At 40.6% G+C, this 17798-nt stretch overlaps 1 protein-coding gene across 1 annotated transcript in view; it reads left to right on the forward strand.

The window, feature by feature from the left end:
* Positions 1 to 17798, forward strand: part of RNF157 (ring finger protein 157) — a 110875-nt gene that overhangs the window by 513 nt on the left and 92564 nt on the right. The gene's annotated exons all lie outside the window — the stretch shown is intronic.

Here is a 17798-nt window from a genome sequence, read left to right on the forward strand (position 1 = left end):
TGGCCTGCTGGAAGATGGAGGACGAAAATGCGTTTTTGTAGCACTGTAGCTGAGAAAGAGAGAAAGTGTCTCACAGAAACCCAAGTACTAGAGTCACTCCGATGGCCCCTTTGCCTGAGTTAGGGACCAGCCTGGGTGTTTGGGATGGGGCTACCTGGACAGGGCAGAGTTATTTTAAATGTATAGAACGTGCATTGTGTGTGTTTTCAGAATCTTTAGTTCCATTAGAAAGAGAAATGTTTCCAGCCTCAACGTGGTTGCACAGCGTAGCGGGTGGAGGAGGATTTTGACAGCTCACACTCACTGCTGAACTGCTGCTAGCCCTTGGCCTGGCTGCTTGTTCTTTGTCATCAAATAGGATGTTCCTGGGGTGATGAATGTCACCTCTGTGGTATAGGACCTGCCAGCGATTTGGGTGATCTTGCAGGGAGGTGTCAGTATTGGAGCAGGGTGGTTTTCCTTTGGTTGAATGAAGACAGACTAATGAGATAATCGCATCTCAGCAGTGTGTCCTTTCTCTGCCAGGTAAAAGCAGGGGCCAGACAATGAACCTGAATCCCCTGCAGGGTGTCTGGCATAGCTGTGCCTCTCCATGCTTTTGTGCCAAAGAATGAATTGTTGCAGAGAGGAACAAAATTAGTCCTATTAAAAGAATGGCCCAAGATAACACTCATATTTTTCATAAACCTTGGGCAAATTGTCTCTGAAGCCAGCATTAAAGGAGGTGTGCCTTTTGGATATATGTTTTTTTTTTTCCTTTTCTGAAATCATTCATACTTTTAATGATCAAAAAAGATGGAGCAGATTTTGCTGAGCTTAGTGTTTTTAGTAGTTTGCTGCCTCCAGAGTAGTTCACATGTGGAAATTAACATAGATAAATCTCTGGAAAGCTCTTCCCCCAAAGGATATTAATAGAACTATGAATGTTGAGTGATGATGATAAAAGGCTAGTATTATGTTAACTAATACTTAATAGTCTCCAACAATTTTTGCCATTCTACCTATACAGGGTCACCATGGGTCGGAACCGACTCCACGGCACTTAACAACAACCAATCTTTAGGAGTCCTGGTGTGACGCTGGACTGTAAAGTTGGTTTTAACTGTAAGGTCAGCGGTTCAAGCTCACCCCTCGTTCCTCGGAAACCCTATCCAGGGCCACTATGAGTCGGAACCAACTCGTCAGCACTTAACAACAACAACCAAATCTTTAAAAGGAGCCCAGGTAGCGTAGTTGGTCTGCTAACCGCAAGGTAACAGTTCTAATTTACCAGCCACTCTGAGGAGAAAGAGGAGGCTTTCCGCTTCTGTAAAGGTTATGTGCTGTGATAGCAAACCCATACAGGGTTTCTGAGGCTGTAAATCTTTATAGGAGCAGAAAGCCTCATCTTTCTTCCACGGAACAGCTGGTAGTTTCGAACTGCTGACCCTAAGGTTCGCAGCCCTATTTGTAACCACTATGCTACCAGAGCTTCTGTAAAGGTTTATAGCCTGGGAAACCCTATAGAGAGTCGCTGTGAGTTGGAACCTGCTCTACAGCACACAGCCACCACTACCAGTCCTTAAAACGGTTTAGCTAATTGGAGTCCTAGTGTGGCACTGGAGGATAAGCATGGCACTGCTAACTGGAAAGCAAAGTCAGGGATTCAGATCCACCAGCTGATCTGTGTGAAAACTGAAGCAAAACTCAGAGGCCTTGTCCCTGCTGAGGACCCTGAGGGGACTAAACTTGAGTAGTCGCCTCCTGTAGTGTAGACAAGCAAGAGCGACCCTAGCCTCCTCTGGGTGACTGGCTGAACCATGTAGCTTGGACTCTCAACTTAGATTGCCCTCTGGCTCATGGTGTTTTTCTTAAATACCATTGGGTCAGTTCTGACTCATAGTGACCCATGTGCAACACAACAAAACAGGACCAGGTCCCACACATAACAAATCAAATGCATCAATTCTAAGGTCTTCCTTATTCACTGTCCAACTTTCACATGTATATGAGACAATTGAAAATACCATGGCTTAGGTCAGGCGCACTTTAGTCCTCAAACTGAAGTCTTTCGCAGGAGATTTGTCTAATGCAATGCATCATATGATTTCTTCACTGCTGTTTCCATGAGTGTTGATTGTGGAACCAAGCAAAATGAAGTCTTTGACAACTTCAGTCATTTCTCCATTTATCGTAAGTTATTTATTGGTACAATTATGAGGATTTTTGTTTACACTGAGGTGCAAGTCATACTGAAGTCTTTGATCTTCATCAGTAAGTATTTTAAGTCCTCTTTGCTTCCAGCAAGCAAGGTTGTATTATATGCATATCACTGGTTATTAATTGTGCCATTTTCCGTCATATAATCCATCTTCTCAGATTATTTGCTCAGCATACAGATTGAGTAAATGTGGTGAAGGAATACAACCCTGGCACATACCTTTCCTGATTTGAACCATTCAGTATCACCTTGTTCTGTTTGAATGACTGGCTGTTGGTATAAGTACAGGTTCCTCATGAGCAAAATTAAGTGTTCTGGAATACCCTTTGCAATGTTATCTATAGCGTATCATGATCCACGTAGTTGAAAGCCTTTGCATAGTCAATAAGGCACAAGTAAATATCTTTCTGGTATTCTCTACTTTCAGATCCATCTGATGTCAGCAAAGATATTCCTAGTTTCACATCCTCTTTTGAGATCTTTTTATACCATCTCCATATCGGAACATTTTATTCTTTTTTTATAAACTGTATGATACTATTCCTTGTGTGCACGTTCCATCATTTGTTAATTGTAGTCTTCAGTTGCTGGAGTCCTGGTATGGCGCTGTAGGATCATCACTGGACTGCTAACCACAAGGTTGATTGTTCAAACCCATCAGCTGCTTGTTGGAAACCCTACACAGGGTCACTATGAATCAGAACTGACTCGCTGTTGATGTACTGTTGGTACAGCCATTTTTGAATTATCTTCAGTAAAATTTTACTTGCATGTGATATTAATGATATTGTTTGATGATTTCCACATTCCATTGTTTCACTTCTTTTTTGGAAGGGACACAAATGTGGATTCCTTCCAATCAGTTGAATAGGTAGCTGTCTTTCAAATGTCTTGGCATAGATGAGTGAGTGCCTCTAGTGCTGAATCAGTTTGTTGAAAGACTTCAATTTGTATTCCATCTATTCCTGGAGCCTTGTTTTTCGCCAGTGCCTTCAGCGTAGGTTGGACTTCTTCCTTCTGTATCATTGGTAGAACTAAAATGGATCAAATGGTTTCGATTTTGATCAAATGATTTTTCTGAATAGGTGATACAATCCACGGTTCATAATTGAAAAGAATGAAAAGGTGTGTTGTGAAAATTGTGTCTCTAACGTCTCTGGTCCATCTGCCCAGTTACCTTTCCTTCTTAGATACCTCTGATCCCTATGTAACCACTTTTATTGGTCCCTGTACAGTTAATTCAGAGTTCCTGGTATAAATGCAGGCATAGCATTTTATTTAGACTGTTCTTTATCTTATTTCCCCACCCCACCCCCACGTTCAGAAATACTGGAGATCTTTTTATACCATCTCCATATCGGAACATTTTATTCTTTTTTTTATAAACTGTATGATACTATTCCTTGTGTGCACGTTCCATCATTTGTTAATTGTAGTCTTCAGTTGCTGGAGTCCTGGTATGGCGCTGTAGGATCTTCACTGGACTGCTAACCACAAGGTTGATTGTTCAGACCCATCAGCTGCTTGTTGGAAACCCTACACAGGGTCACTGTGAATCAGAACTGACTCGCTGGCACGTAACAACCAACTCCTATTGCTAGATGTGTGTTCTTTTCCCAGTCCTTTACTATTACACATAACCAGCAATGAATAATCTTGTACATATGCTCTTCAATGATTTTTAGCTCTGTTAATAAATTCATGAATATTCATTATTTAACAGGAAGAATGGTGGGAGTTAGTTTCTGTATAGTATAGTATTTCTACATTAGTATAGCAAGCAGTGCTACTGTTCTGCTGTACCCTTCTACAGCATTAAGTTGTGTCTTCGTGATGTTTTTGTTAGAGTCCATCCATTATTTTAAAGTCTTCTTCTAGACCTTTGATTCTTTGAAAGCCCATAATCATTTGCTTAGCAAAGGTATGGCTTTGCTGAGTTGTGTATTTTTATGCTTGCATGCCCATCTTTTAACATCGAGTATCCACATCAATAAAAATCATTAGTCCTGTTTCCTCTGTCCAGGAAGAAATGGGCAAGTGATGAAGATAACGTAATTCATTGTTGTTTAGTACCTGATAAAGAGCGTTCATTTCCCTCGACATGTTTGAGCAAATTTGAAAATTGGAATAATTCATTTTGCTCAGATCACAAGAGGTAAACTTGCAACTTTTAAGAGCATTGTAAATATTCAGAATGGGAATCAGCATTCTGAGCAGCTAAAAACGTCATCATTTTCTAAACTTGTGCTATATTGGAGTGTGTGTTATACACACTTGTCCAATGGGTCTGTCCTATGGCCAGAGCAGTTAAAAGCAAGAGTAAGAAGTCTTTGCCTGTCAAATAACTATAAAAGCTCTTCACTATTAGGAACATCAATGTAATATTAATTTTGAGACCAGGGATTTAAAATATGGAGTTTAATATAGGATACTAATGTATCAAATCTGCCCTTGAGATGATCTCTAAATTCATATTTTGGCTCTCGTGGACTTGTTTTAATTTTCTTCAGCTTCAGCCTCAGCTTGCATATGAGCAATTGATGGTCTGTTCCACAGTCTGCCCCTGGCCTTGTTTTGGCTGATGATACACAGCTTTTCTACAGTCTCGTCCTACAGATGGAGTCAATTTGATTTCTGTGTATTCCATCTAGTGAGGTCCATGTGTATAGTCTTCTTCTATGTTGTTTAAAAAAAGGTATTTGCAATAAATAAGTCATTGGTCGTGCAAAATTGTCTCATGCAATCTCCAACATCTTTTCTATCACTACTGATCCTTCCTCTTTGTTTCCAGCCTTTGCATTCCAATCACCAGTAATTAATACATCTTGATTGTATGTTTGCTCAATTTCAGTCTGAAGTTGGTAGAATTTTTCATTTTCATCATTACTGGCTTTAGTGGTTGGTTCATAAATTTGAATAATACTGGTATTAATTGGTCTTCTTTGTTGTTGTTATGATCCACACAGTCAAAAGCCTTTGCATAGTCAGTAAAGCAAAAGTAAACATCTTTCTGGTAGTCTTTGCTTTCAGCCAAGATCCATCTGATGTCACCAATGATACCCCCTAGCTCCATGTCACATTCTTGGCAATTTTCTGTTGGTGTACTGTTGCAACTGTTTTTGAATTATCTTAAGCAAAATTTTACTTGAATGTGATATTAATAATATTGTTAGATGATTTCAGCATTCCGTTGGGTCACCTTTGTTTGAAATGGGCACAAATATCAATCTCTTCCAATTGGTTGGTCAGGTAGCTGTCTTCCAAATTTCTTGGCATAGATGAGTGAGTATCCCCAGTGCAGTATCAGTTTGTTGAAGGATTTCAACTCGTATTTCGTCAATTCCTAGAGTATGGTTTTTTCACCAGTGCTTTTAATGCAGCTTGGACTTCTTCCTTCAGTACCATCAGTTCTTGATCATATGTTACCTCTTAAAGTGGTTGAACATTGACCGTTTCTTTTTGGTACAGTGACTGTGTGCTTTTCCTCCATTTTCCTTTGATGCTACCTGCATCATTCAATATTTTGTCCATTGTTGTTGTTAAATGCCATCAAGTTGGTTCCGAATCCTAACAACCCTGTATAGGGTTTCCCAGGAGCTGTTGGTGGGTTTGAACTGCCGACCTTGTAGCTAACAGTCCAGTGCTGCTCCTAGAGCACCCATAGAATCTTCAACATTGCATCCTGAGCCTTGGATTTGTTCCTCGGTTCTTGCAGCTTAAGACATGCTGAGTGTGTTCTTCCCTTTTGGCTTTTAAATCTAAATCTTTGCACACCTCATTATAATACTTGAGTTTCACTTGCGCTGCCCTGCCTCTTGAAATTTTCTGTTCATCTCTTTTACCTCCTCATTTCTTCCATTCGCTTTAGCTTCTCTGTGCTCAAGAGCAAGTCTTGGAGTCTCTTCTGACATCCATTTGGTCTTTCTTTCTTTTTTTCATCTTTCCTGTCTTTTTAATGACCTTTTGCTTCTTCCTGTATGATATTCTTAATGTCCTCCCACAACTTTCTGGCCTTCAGTCACTTAGTAATGATTGGAATGTGAAAGTTGGAAACAAAGAGGAAGGAAAGATCAGTAGTTGGAAAATATGGTCTTGGTGTTAGAAATGATGCTAGAGACCACCTATTAGAATTTTGCAAGACCAATGACTTACCAGATGGAATACACAGGAATAAAATTAACTATATACCTGTGAGAAAGGACGGTGGAAAAGCTCAATATTATTAGCCAGGTTCAGACTGTGGAACAGACCATCAGCTGCTCATGTGCAAGTTCAGGCTGAAGCTGAAGATAATTAAAACAAGTCCACAAGAGCCAAAATACAACCTGGAAGATCCCACCTGAATTTAGCAACCACCTGAAGAACAGATCGGATGCATTAGGTGGTGGTGAGACAAAGAGAAAAGCCATGGAGAGCCAGAAGGACTGCTGGGCCTACAGGTGTTGCAAGGAGGCCAGGACCTTTTCCAGGGCCAGTGCGCTGAAGTCCGGTTTCTAGCCGCCTGAGTTGTGAGAGATGCAGTTCTGTTGGCTAAGTCCTTGCGATGTTTCTGATACAGCAGCATGAGATAGCTGAGACACATATGTTCAAAGTAAACGCCATGTGTGCAAAGTAGAACTGCCCCTTTGTGTGTTCAGTGCTGTGACATTTCCAGTCATCAGGCCTGTTTTCCGAGGTACCTCTGGGTAAGTTTGAATCACTAACCTTTTGGCTACAGTTGATCACTTAACCGCTTGTGGGACCCTTATTGTTGTTAAGTACCGTGGAGTTGGTTCCGACTCATAGTGACCCTGTATAGGGCTTCAGAGGATCTGCTGGTGAGTTTGAATAGCAGCCCAGAGCCACATCGGCCACACTAGGACTCCTCATCTGTCATTGTTGGTAAGTGCCATTGAGTCGGTTCTGACTCATAGTGACCCTGTATAGGGTTTCCAAGGAGTGCCTGGTGGGTTTGAACCACTGACCTTATGGTAAGCAGTCCAGTGCTTATCCCACAGCGCCATTTGTCATTTGTTGTTTTTGTTAAATGCCGTCGAGTCAATTCTGACCCACAGCGACCCTGTATAGGGTTTCCAAGGAGCAGTTGGTGAGCTTGAACCACTGACCTTGCAATTCTAACGACTTTGCAGTCTGACGCATTAATCCACAGCACCACACCAGGCCTCCTTTTTGGAGAGCTACAAATGAGAACCACAGTGATCAACTACTCAACACCTTCTACGATAGCTAAGATACAGAAGACAGCATCAAATGTTGGTGCTAATGTGGAGAAAGCAGAAACTTTGAGCTTTGCTGGTAGGAATGTAAATGATACAGCCACTCTGGAAAACAGTTTGGTACTTTAGTAAAGATTAAACATAAAATTTTCGATATGGCCTAGCAATTCTACTCCTAAGAATCTACCCAAAGCAATGAAAAGCTGCGTACCAAGACATTTATGTAAATGTTCCTAGTAGTGTTATTCATGATAGCCCAAACCTGAGAGTAAGCCAAGTGTCTTCTCAGTTGGTGAATAGAAAAATGAGATGTGGTCTATTCATGTAAGTGGTGTATGGCTCGAAGGGATGAAGTTTAAGGGAATGAACTTCTGATACATGCTACAAGGTGCATAAGCCTTAAAACTCTGTACTTAGTGAAATAGAGCCATATAGAAGACTATATATTTTTGCATCCAGTTATATGAAATGTCTATAAAAGGCAAATTTTTAGACACAGAAAGCAGAACAGCGGTTGCCTAGGCTTGGAACTGGAAATGGGAATTAATGATAAACAGGCATGAGGGAACATTTTGAGGTGATTGAAATGGTCTCAAACTGGACTGTAGTTATGGTTATGAAAATCATTGACTTGTGCAGTGGGTGAATTTTATGCTTTATATGTTGGCTTCAGTAAAGCTATTAAATATCTAACAGTACACAGGAGTTTATGCCAATTGAATAAAATAAAGAGAAGCAAGTGATCAACCAGGATGTGGTTCTTGGGAACAGATGGCCTTGAAGACAGAACTTTCCAATAATCCAGTGTGAAGGGTAGTATTAGTAATGTTCTGGTGACTGGAAATGTTCTTGATAGAGAATCATGTGTAGATTAGTTGGTTAGAGCAGAACGTTCTCCTAGAAAGGTAGTGGAAAATAACATCTGGGACGTGGATAGAAGCTAAAACAGAGAGAGACCAACTGGTGTTCTGAGAAAAATTTATCTGGGTGAGGACTTGTAGGGAAAAGAGACATGATAACCCACTAGGATTCAGCTTGGAAAGGGGCTGAGGGTCTTGATCAGGATGCTTTGCACAAAACACACATTCAATGTTTTTGTTGTTTTAATGACTAGAGTGTTTTCAGCCTGGATGCCTATAGAAATGAAGCGCCATTGATAGAACTTTGGCGTCTGGAGCAGAAACTGTTCTTGAAGGGAGTCCCAAATGCCAGTGAAGGCAAATTAGAAAACCCACCCATTCCGTAAAATTGTGAAATGTGGGATTCCAGTGCCAGGATTTCTGAGAGTTCCGAAGGGGCTAATATTCTTTCCTATAACCATCTTGGTGACTGTCTTCCAGCTTGTTGCCTTATTATTGCCTCACACAGATGTGGTATCAGCCCACTCTTCAACTTCTCCAAAAAATTCCACTCACATAAAGTATTCAAAATGTAGATTTTTACTAAAGATTTGTGAGGTTGTGAAGGGGCTCTGGTAGCATAGTGGTTTTGAATCGGACTGTGAACCTTAAGGTCAGCAGTTCGAAACTACCAGCTGTTCTACGGGAGAAAGATGAGGCTTTCTGCTCCTGTAAAGATTTACAGCCTCGGAAACTCTGTACAGGGTCGCTATGAGTCGGAACCTACTCCACAGCACACAACCACAACAATTACAATGTAGAAATACAGACAGTCCCAAAAGAAGAGTAAACATGATTACCCTTCAACGGTACTTCAGCCAAGGTGTTTTACCTACTCGGGAGCTCTCATGTCTTAATGTCTCCTTCCTCTCGTCTCTCCTTTCCCCTTTAGAGGAAAGCACACTACTGTTGTGTCTAACATGAAGCAGATTGGGTTCCATAATCAACAGGAACACCCAAGCCCTTGGTGCTTCACCCTCCATTTGAAGTAGCTCATTAAAATATATCCCCCAAAAGACAGTGCCTTCCCTAAGAGGAATCCCGGTGTCAACTTTTAAGATAAAAGACCCCACCTCCTTCCAGAAAGAAAAGTTATTCATTCTGTGTCAAGCATTGAGTTTGAAGCAAAGATGGATGTCCATGTGGCAAGACTTGGTAGTTGGTTCTAAAGATTTGGATTGAAACACAAAAAATAATAATGAAACACAAACACTTGAAAGTTGGATATGGAAACAGAGAAACCAATATTATTCACCTACTGGGCCTAAGTAGCTGCTTATTATTATATGTTATTTGATTCCAACAATAATGCTTTGAGGGAATAGTTATTATCTCTGTTTTGCAAATGATGTAAAGGAACCCAAACTCAAAATGGTTAAATAATTTGTTCTAGGTCAAGCATCAGCATTAAATCCAGCTGTGTTTTCAGCCAAACTCTGATATGATACAGTGAGGAAGAGACATACAGACACACACAATGTAGAAAGGAAGAGAACTGAGTTCTTAGAAACAATCATGTTTATGGGATGGGCTGGAGATTTAAAAGAGACAGTGAGCTTCAGGAATAAGCGTTGAGGTCTGCTAAAAGTTCATAACTATGAGAAAAGACGAATGGTTTGTGTTCCAAAGAACGGTTTCAGGAGAGTGCTTGGAACTGTGGTAAAGACTCAAGGCATTCTTGAACATGAGATGGGAGCAGAGAGGAGAATGGATGAGTGGATGGATATTAAGGAATGGCAGGGGAAACTGCACTAGTTTCTTAAGTTGGGGCAACCAGAATATGTTTGTAGTATGAGAGGGGTAAAAGGTAGTGGAGAGACGGGAATACTGAGAAACGAGAATGGTTACTGATGAGATGTCAGAGGAGGTAGAGGCAGATGGGAATGAGAACGCAGGTAAAGAAGTTAACCTTGAGACCAGAACAAAGTATGGGGAAACTGTAAGGTGCTGAAACTTTTATAATGGAGAAGGGTGAGTGGGGAGAGCCACAAAGCCCAAGGGGTGAAAGCATGCCAAGAGAAGGGAGGAAGATGGGCAAAGGCAGACAGGCAGGGGACCTGAGCATGTGGGGAAAGTTTGGATTCATTGATGTGCACCTTGCTCTGAACACAGTGATTATTATTGATGTACTGGCTCAGAATAGAATCACGTTCAGATATAGGTATACATGGTAAAATTAGTATTTCAAATTAGTGGGGGAAATGGAATATTCAGTAAGTGGGGTTAGTACATTTCTCCATTCAAAGGAAAATAAAGATTAAATTCTCATCCCACACAATTCACAAGAACAAATTCCAGATGTAAAAATAATCAAATGGCAAAAAAAAAGCAACCTCGACTACAAAGACTAGGGAATGTTTACTAGTAGGGAAATGCTTAATGAAATTAGGCTACTCGGTGGAAATACAGTGTAATTGTTAAGAGCACACATAGGCTCTGGAGTAAAAAGAGCTGGATTTGGGAGCCTGACACTTTATTTATTTTTTTAACTAGCTGGACACATGAACCTCTCTGTGTGTTAGTTTCTCTTCTGTAAAAACTGAAGTAATAACATCAGCCTCGTAGGGTTGTTGTGAGAATTACCCGTGGAGCGCCTCTTAGCACCAGTATAGATGAAGCACTCTGTGCTGTGATTATTAAGGGCCACTGAGTCGGTTCCGACTCATAGAGACCCTGTATAGGGCTCAAACCGCGAACCTGGTGGATTGCAGTCCAGTCGTATCGTATGGCTACACCGCGCTCAAGCACTTGGTCAGAGGTTATTATTATTATTAGGGGAGGGGGAGGCAGTCCCTGGATTGTGTCAAAGTATCTGCACTCTGCTAGCGGAAACATTGGTAGTTTGAACCTAGCCTCAGAAGAAATGTATGGCAATCTGCTTCTAAAAGATCACAGGCCTGAAAACTGTAAAGCAGTTCTTGTCTGTACACATGGGTTACTGAGAGACACATTGACTGTGTTATACTCATTTCTTTCTGATGGTGCTTTGGAAAGTAATTATGTTGAAAATAGTGTATGCTCTAATTTTTTATCTAGGTCCAGAGGTCATTTGCCTTTGTTTCAAAACTACAAAGTAGGCAATGCACTCCAGGGGTCTTATTTTCATTAAACATATTGTATTGTGGACAGGGTGGGTATATCTCAACCTAGTAAATGTATTGGTTCTTCCATTACATTAGACTTCTAAAGCAAAATATTTAAAATTGACATGGAAAACAAAATATTTTTGAGATGAACGTGTCTGATTTACAGTTCCTCTTTGTCGCTGCCAGAAAGGAAAAACCCTGGGCTTTTTCTGGTTGAACATTCTGTCATCAAAGGCATTGTCCTTCTTTTTCCTATTACAGTACAGGAAAAGGGAAAGTCAGATAATGTCGTGAGTTCCCCCAAACACTTGGCTCCTCTCCCATGTAACTGACAGAAGAAAGAGAGAGAAAGGTGTTCATTGCCATATTCTCCCCTCACTGTGCTTTGCCTGGCTTGTAGTTTGCAGTTTGTAGGCATGAGAAGCATTCTAGATGTGGTCACATCTGGGCTCAAACCTTTTTCTTTTAACCTTTTTTGTGAATTGAGTGAAGGTTTACAGAGTAGATATCAATTTTACCTTCAACAGATCATATGCTTTGCTTCATTACAATGATTGCAGTCCCCTCCCTGAACCATCAATCATGTTTACCTCTATTCACTTTAACTCTTGCATTGCTCCCTGTGTCTCCTGATATCTACATCTTTCCTCTGCCAATCTCCCTCGTGTTGTATACTGCTTTCTCCATCCCCCATGTTAATATTTGTCTACCCTCTAGCCTGTGAATAATCCGTTCCCGCCCCCCCCCATGTTGTTGTTGTTGTTGTTGTTAGGTGCCATTGAGTCACTACCAACTCGTAGTGACTCTATGAACAACAGGACAAAAACACTGCCCGGTCCTGGGCTGACCTCACCATCATTGCTTCGTTTGAGCCCATTGATGCTGCCACTGTGCCAATCCATCTCACTGGAGATATTTCTCTTTTTCTCCAACCCTCCACTTTATCAAACATGAGATCTTTTTCTAGTGACTGATCATTCCTAACTATATATTCGAAGTATGACAGACAAAGTCTGGCCATCTTGGCTTCCAACACAAATCTATTTGTTCTTTTTTTTTTCTTAAATGTTATATTGTGAATTATGTGATAGTTTACATGGGAGAACATTAGTTTTACATTCATTCTATCGTATATCGTCTCATTGCCATGGTTACAATCCCCTCCATGCATCATCAACCAACCAGCGGGTATACCCTGCAATCCTTCCCCCGTACCCCCCCAGGTCTTCAGCACACAGTCGCTCTCCCTCTCTGGATCTAAAGTCTCCAGCTGCTCCATCACTCCACATCATCATCTCTGCCTCCATTTCAGGCATTACTGCTTCTCTGGGTAGGGTCTCGCTCTCTGCTCTTCTCCCTTGATGGTCCTAGGGACCTCCGCTCCTAGACTGAAAACTTATTCACTACCGTCCTTGCTATAAAACGTCTACCTTTACGTTTCCACATCTATTTGTTCTTTTGGCAGTCCATGGCGCTTTCAGTATTCTCCTCCAACACCATAACTTAAATGCATCAATTCTTCTACTGTCCTCCTTATTCATTATCCAACTCTTGCATGGATATCAGGTTATTGAAAATACCATGGCTTGGGTCAGAACCACCTTAATCCTATGACATCTTTGCTCTTCAACACTTTAAAGGGGTCTTATGCAGCAGATTTGTCCAATGCAATACATTGTTTGCTTTCTTGACTGCTGCTTCCATGAGTGTTGATGGTTGATCTGAGCAAAATGAAGTTTTTGACAACTTCAGTCTTTTCTCCATTTATATGTTGTTGTTGTTGTTGTTATTGTTATGTGCTGTGGAGTTGGTTCCGATTCATAGCGATCCTGTACAGGGTTTCTGAGGCTGTAAATCTTTACGGGAACAGAAAGCCTCATCTTTCTCCCGTGGAGCAGCTGGTAGTTTCAAACTACATTAGCAACCCGACTGGTAACCACTACGCTACCAGAGTTCCTTAGGTTGTTAGTAACCATCATAAAATGTTTCTTTTATCAAGAAAAACCTTTTCTTAACTTTTTACAACAGTGGTCTCATACAATCTCGACCTGTTGTGACTGACTAATTTCACTCAGCATAATGTCCTCCAGGTTCATCCATGTTGTGAGGTGTTTCGCAGATTCATTGCTGTTCTTCAGTGTTCCATAGCACTTCATTGTGTGTATGTACCAAAGTTTGTCTCACCATTCTTTTGTTGATGGACATTTAGGCTGTCTCCATCTTTTTGTTATTGTGAATAATGTTGTGATGAACACAGGTGTGTATATATATATCTATTTGTGTCATGCTCTAATTTCTTGAGGATATATACCAAGTAAAGTGACTACTGGGTCGTATGGAATTTCTATTTCCGACTTTTTGAGGAAGTGTGATACCATTTTCCACAGCGGTTACATCATCTTACAGTCCTACCAGCAGTGTGGACAGGTTCTAGTCGCTCCACACCCTCGCCAGCATTTGTTGTTTTGGGTTTTTTTTGAATTTTGAAAAAATTTTGAAATTGTTGGAGTAAAATGATATCTCATTGTTGTTTTTATTTGCATCTCTCTAGTGACTGTTGATCATGAACCTTTCTTCATGTTTGTTGGCCTCTTGAATGTCTTCTTTGGTGAAGTATCTGACCGGTTTTAAATTGAATTCTTTGTCTTCTTGTTGAGGTGTTAAAGTGTTCTATAAATTTTACAGTGATCCTTTGTCTGATATGTCATTACCAAACATTTTTTCCCAGCGTGGGTTCTCTTTTTAGTCTTTCAGTGAAGTCCTTTGATGCACACAAGTGTGTAAGTTTTAGGAAATCCCAGTCATCCATTTTCTATTCTGTTTGTGGGTCACCTTGGCTATTTCTCAACTGTGTCACCAAACTCTTAGATTTTCCAACTGAAAAGAAGTCATAAGGAAATCTGTCTCACAGATGCCATTTACTAGGGGTCATCTTGACAAAGTTCACAACAAAGTTCACAACAGCATTGTTGCTAGTTGCTGTTCAGGCCATTCCGCGTCATGGCAACCCCGTAAGTGAAGAGTAGAGCTGCCTCGTCGGCACTCAAGCCTGTGGCCTCTCAATTGACAACATGAGCCTGAAAATTGGCGCTAAAATTAAGATAGCAACATAAATGCTAAATTACTTCTCCCCATATGATTTCTTTTTTGGTGAGGTGAAATTCATGTAACACATAAAATTAACCATTTTAAACTGAGTGATTCATTAGTATCTTCATAATGTTGTGTAATCACCACCTTTATCTAGTTCCAGAACATTTTTTTATCACTTCAAAATAAAACTCTGTACCCATTGAAAGGAAAAGAGGAAGACCCTCACCAAGGTGGACTGACACAGTGGCCGCACCAAGGGGCTGTGCATCTTGTCCATTTGTTTGAGTGACTCTCTCTTTTTTCTTTATGTGAGGTAAAATCATCTGCTGTCTTTAAGACACTGCTGTCGTTGTTGTGTTTAATTCATGATTGTATGTTAGTGTGTTCTTAGACCCTTACCAAGGGTCTCCTGGCATGTGGGTGATTGATGATTGTATGTTAGTGTGTTCTTCTTAGACCCTCACCAACAGTCTCCTGGCATGTGGGTAATTGATGATTGTATGTTGGTATGTTCTTAGACCCTCACCAACGGTCTCCTGGCATGTATGATTAGAAAATGGAAACATGTGCACCATTTTCCATTTGTGCTGCTCAGTTTAGGATTGGTTTGGCTGGTGTTGGCTGATGGCTCTTATTGACCTGGTGGTATAGGAGCTGCTATTGGCTCTTGCCCAGGGGAAAGGTTAGATAAATAGATTGAATATCTACTGGGAGGAGAAGCTGAGCAAGGGTGACTGGAACTGGGAAGGGTATGGTTGTGGGTGAGCTATATGGGCACAATTGTTGTCTCCTGTCAGGTGGGGCAAATGGAGGAAACACACAGGAAAACACAACTGAACAAACAACAGTGAAAACTTAATGTAATAAAGGAGAAAAACGAAACAGAAATGAGCAGCAGCATGGAAAAGAACATAATAGCTAAAAAGAGAGAAATAAAGTTGTAAAAAATGACAGAAAATAAAAGGATGTGGACAAAGACTAAATAATGGAAAGGGGAGATGAAAAGAGAGAGACTAGAGAGTAGTATGGAAAAATCAAGAGGAGTAGGAGAAGCATGAAAATGAGAAACAGAAGAAAAAACAAAAGTGGAGATAGAAAGGATAAAAATCAAGGGAAGGCATCAAAAGACTTCACCAGAAGAGTAAAAAGGGAACCCACAGAATGGGAAAAAATATTTTGCAGTGACATATCACACAAGGGACTCATTTCTAAAATATATAGGAAACTACAACACCTCTACAAGAAAACGACAAATAACCCAATTAAAAATGGGCATAGGACATGAACAAACACTTCACCAAGGAGGAGATCCGGACAGCCAACAAACATATGAAGAAACGTTCATGATCACTAGCCATTAGAGAGATGCAAATCAAAACAATAATGAGATATCATCTTACACCAACAATAATAGCAAAGATAAAAAAAAAATAGAGGACAATAAATGTTGGCAAGGATGTGGAGAGACTGGGATGCTCTTACATTGCTGGTGGGACTGCAAAATGGTCCAGCCTCTCTGGAAAGCAATATGGCGCTTCCTCAGAGGGTTGGAAATAGAAATACCTCATGATCCAGCAATTCCTCTACTTGGAATTTATCTACAAGAAATGTGAGCCATAACACGAGTAGGTATATGCACACCAATGTTCATAGCAGCACTATTCACAACAGCAAAAAGATGGAGACAGACTAAGTGCCCATCAGCTGAAGAATGGATAAACAAACTGTGGCACATACACACAATGGAATATTATGCTACCTTGAAGAATAACAAGGAAGCTGCAAGCCACCACATAACATGGATGAACCTTGAGGACATTATGTTGAGTGAAATTAGTCAGTCACAAAAGGAGAAATACTGCATAGGACCACTACTGTAAAAGACTAAGAAAAAGAACCCATACTAAAAGGGGGGGATTCTTTGCTGGTTACCGGGTTGTGCAGGGTAGGGTGAGGGGAGAGAGGGGAAGGTGGAGCACAGGATAGGGAATAGACACAGGATCGTTTGGGTGCTAGGGAGGGGGGGCAATATACAAGAAGTGGGAGGGGAATGGAAGAACAAAGCGGACGGGAAAGCAATTAGGCAGGTTTGCATGGGCTAAGTGGGACAGAGGTAAATAATGAGGTATGCACAACCTTGGAACAACAGGGTTCTGGGATACAGGGATTGAGACATGGTTGGAATGGGGAACAGGGGGGAAATAATGTTAAGATGCTTGGCTGTCTTATGAATCTTGATTTCCCTGGCATACCATTATACAATAGACAATTGGGCGGGGAGAGAAAGGAATAGCCAGAAATATCACCATAGAAAGCTCGTAAGTCCGTCTTCTGCCCATAACTGATTGGAATACCTAAAATGGGGCTACAACGCGCCCAGTGAAGGAGGCTTCCTGGTTACATTTATTCCTAGATATTTCATCCTTTGAGTGGCTATTGTAAATGTTACTGCTTTTCTAACGTCATTTTCAATGCTGTCATTTTTGGTATAGAGGAATCTAACTGATTTTTGTATGTTGATCTTATATCCTGCCACTTTGCTGAATCTTCCAATAAGGTCTAGTAGCTTTTTTACTGAGTCTTTGGGGTTTTCTATGTATATAATCATATTGTCTGCAAATAGAGAGCTTTACTTTCTCTTTGCCAATTTGATTGCCTTTAATTTCTGTCTTGCCGTATAGCTCTTGCTAAGACTTGCGACATGATATTGAATAGGAGTGGTGACAAAGGGCATCCTTGTCTGGTTCCTGTTCACAGAGGGAAGGCTTTCAGTTTCTCTCCGTTGAGAGTAATGTAGGCTGTTGGTTTTGTATAAATGCTCTTAATTATGTTGAGGAATTTTCCTTCAGTTCCTACTTTATTGAGTGTTTTTATAGGAATAGATGTTTGATTTTGTCAAATGCCATTTCTGCATCAATTGATATGATCTTATGGTTCTTTTCTTTTTCTTATTTATATGGTGAATTATGTTGATCGTTTTTCTAATGTTGAACCATCCTTGCATCCCTGATATGAATCCCACTTGATCATGATGTATTATCATTTTGATGTGCTGCTGGCCTAGGATTTTGTTGAGAATTTTTGCATCTATGTTCATGAAGGATATTGGTCTATAATTTTCTTTCTTAGTGATGTCCTTCCTGGTTTTGGTATGAGGGTTATTAAGCTTGCTTCATAAAATGTATTAGGAAGTTTTCCATCTTCTGGAATACTTTGAGTAGAATTGGTGACGGCTCTTCCCTGAATGTTTGATAGAACTCACCAGTGAAGCCATCTGGGCCTGGACTTTTTTTGTTTGGGAGTC

Source organism: Chrysochloris asiatica, unplaced genomic scaffold (genome assembly GCF_000296735.1).
Source record: "Chrysochloris asiatica unplaced genomic scaffold, ChrAsi1.0 scaffold00132, whole genome shotgun sequence".
Taxonomy (NCBI): domain Eukaryota; kingdom Metazoa; phylum Chordata; class Mammalia; order Afrosoricida; family Chrysochloridae; genus Chrysochloris; species Chrysochloris asiatica.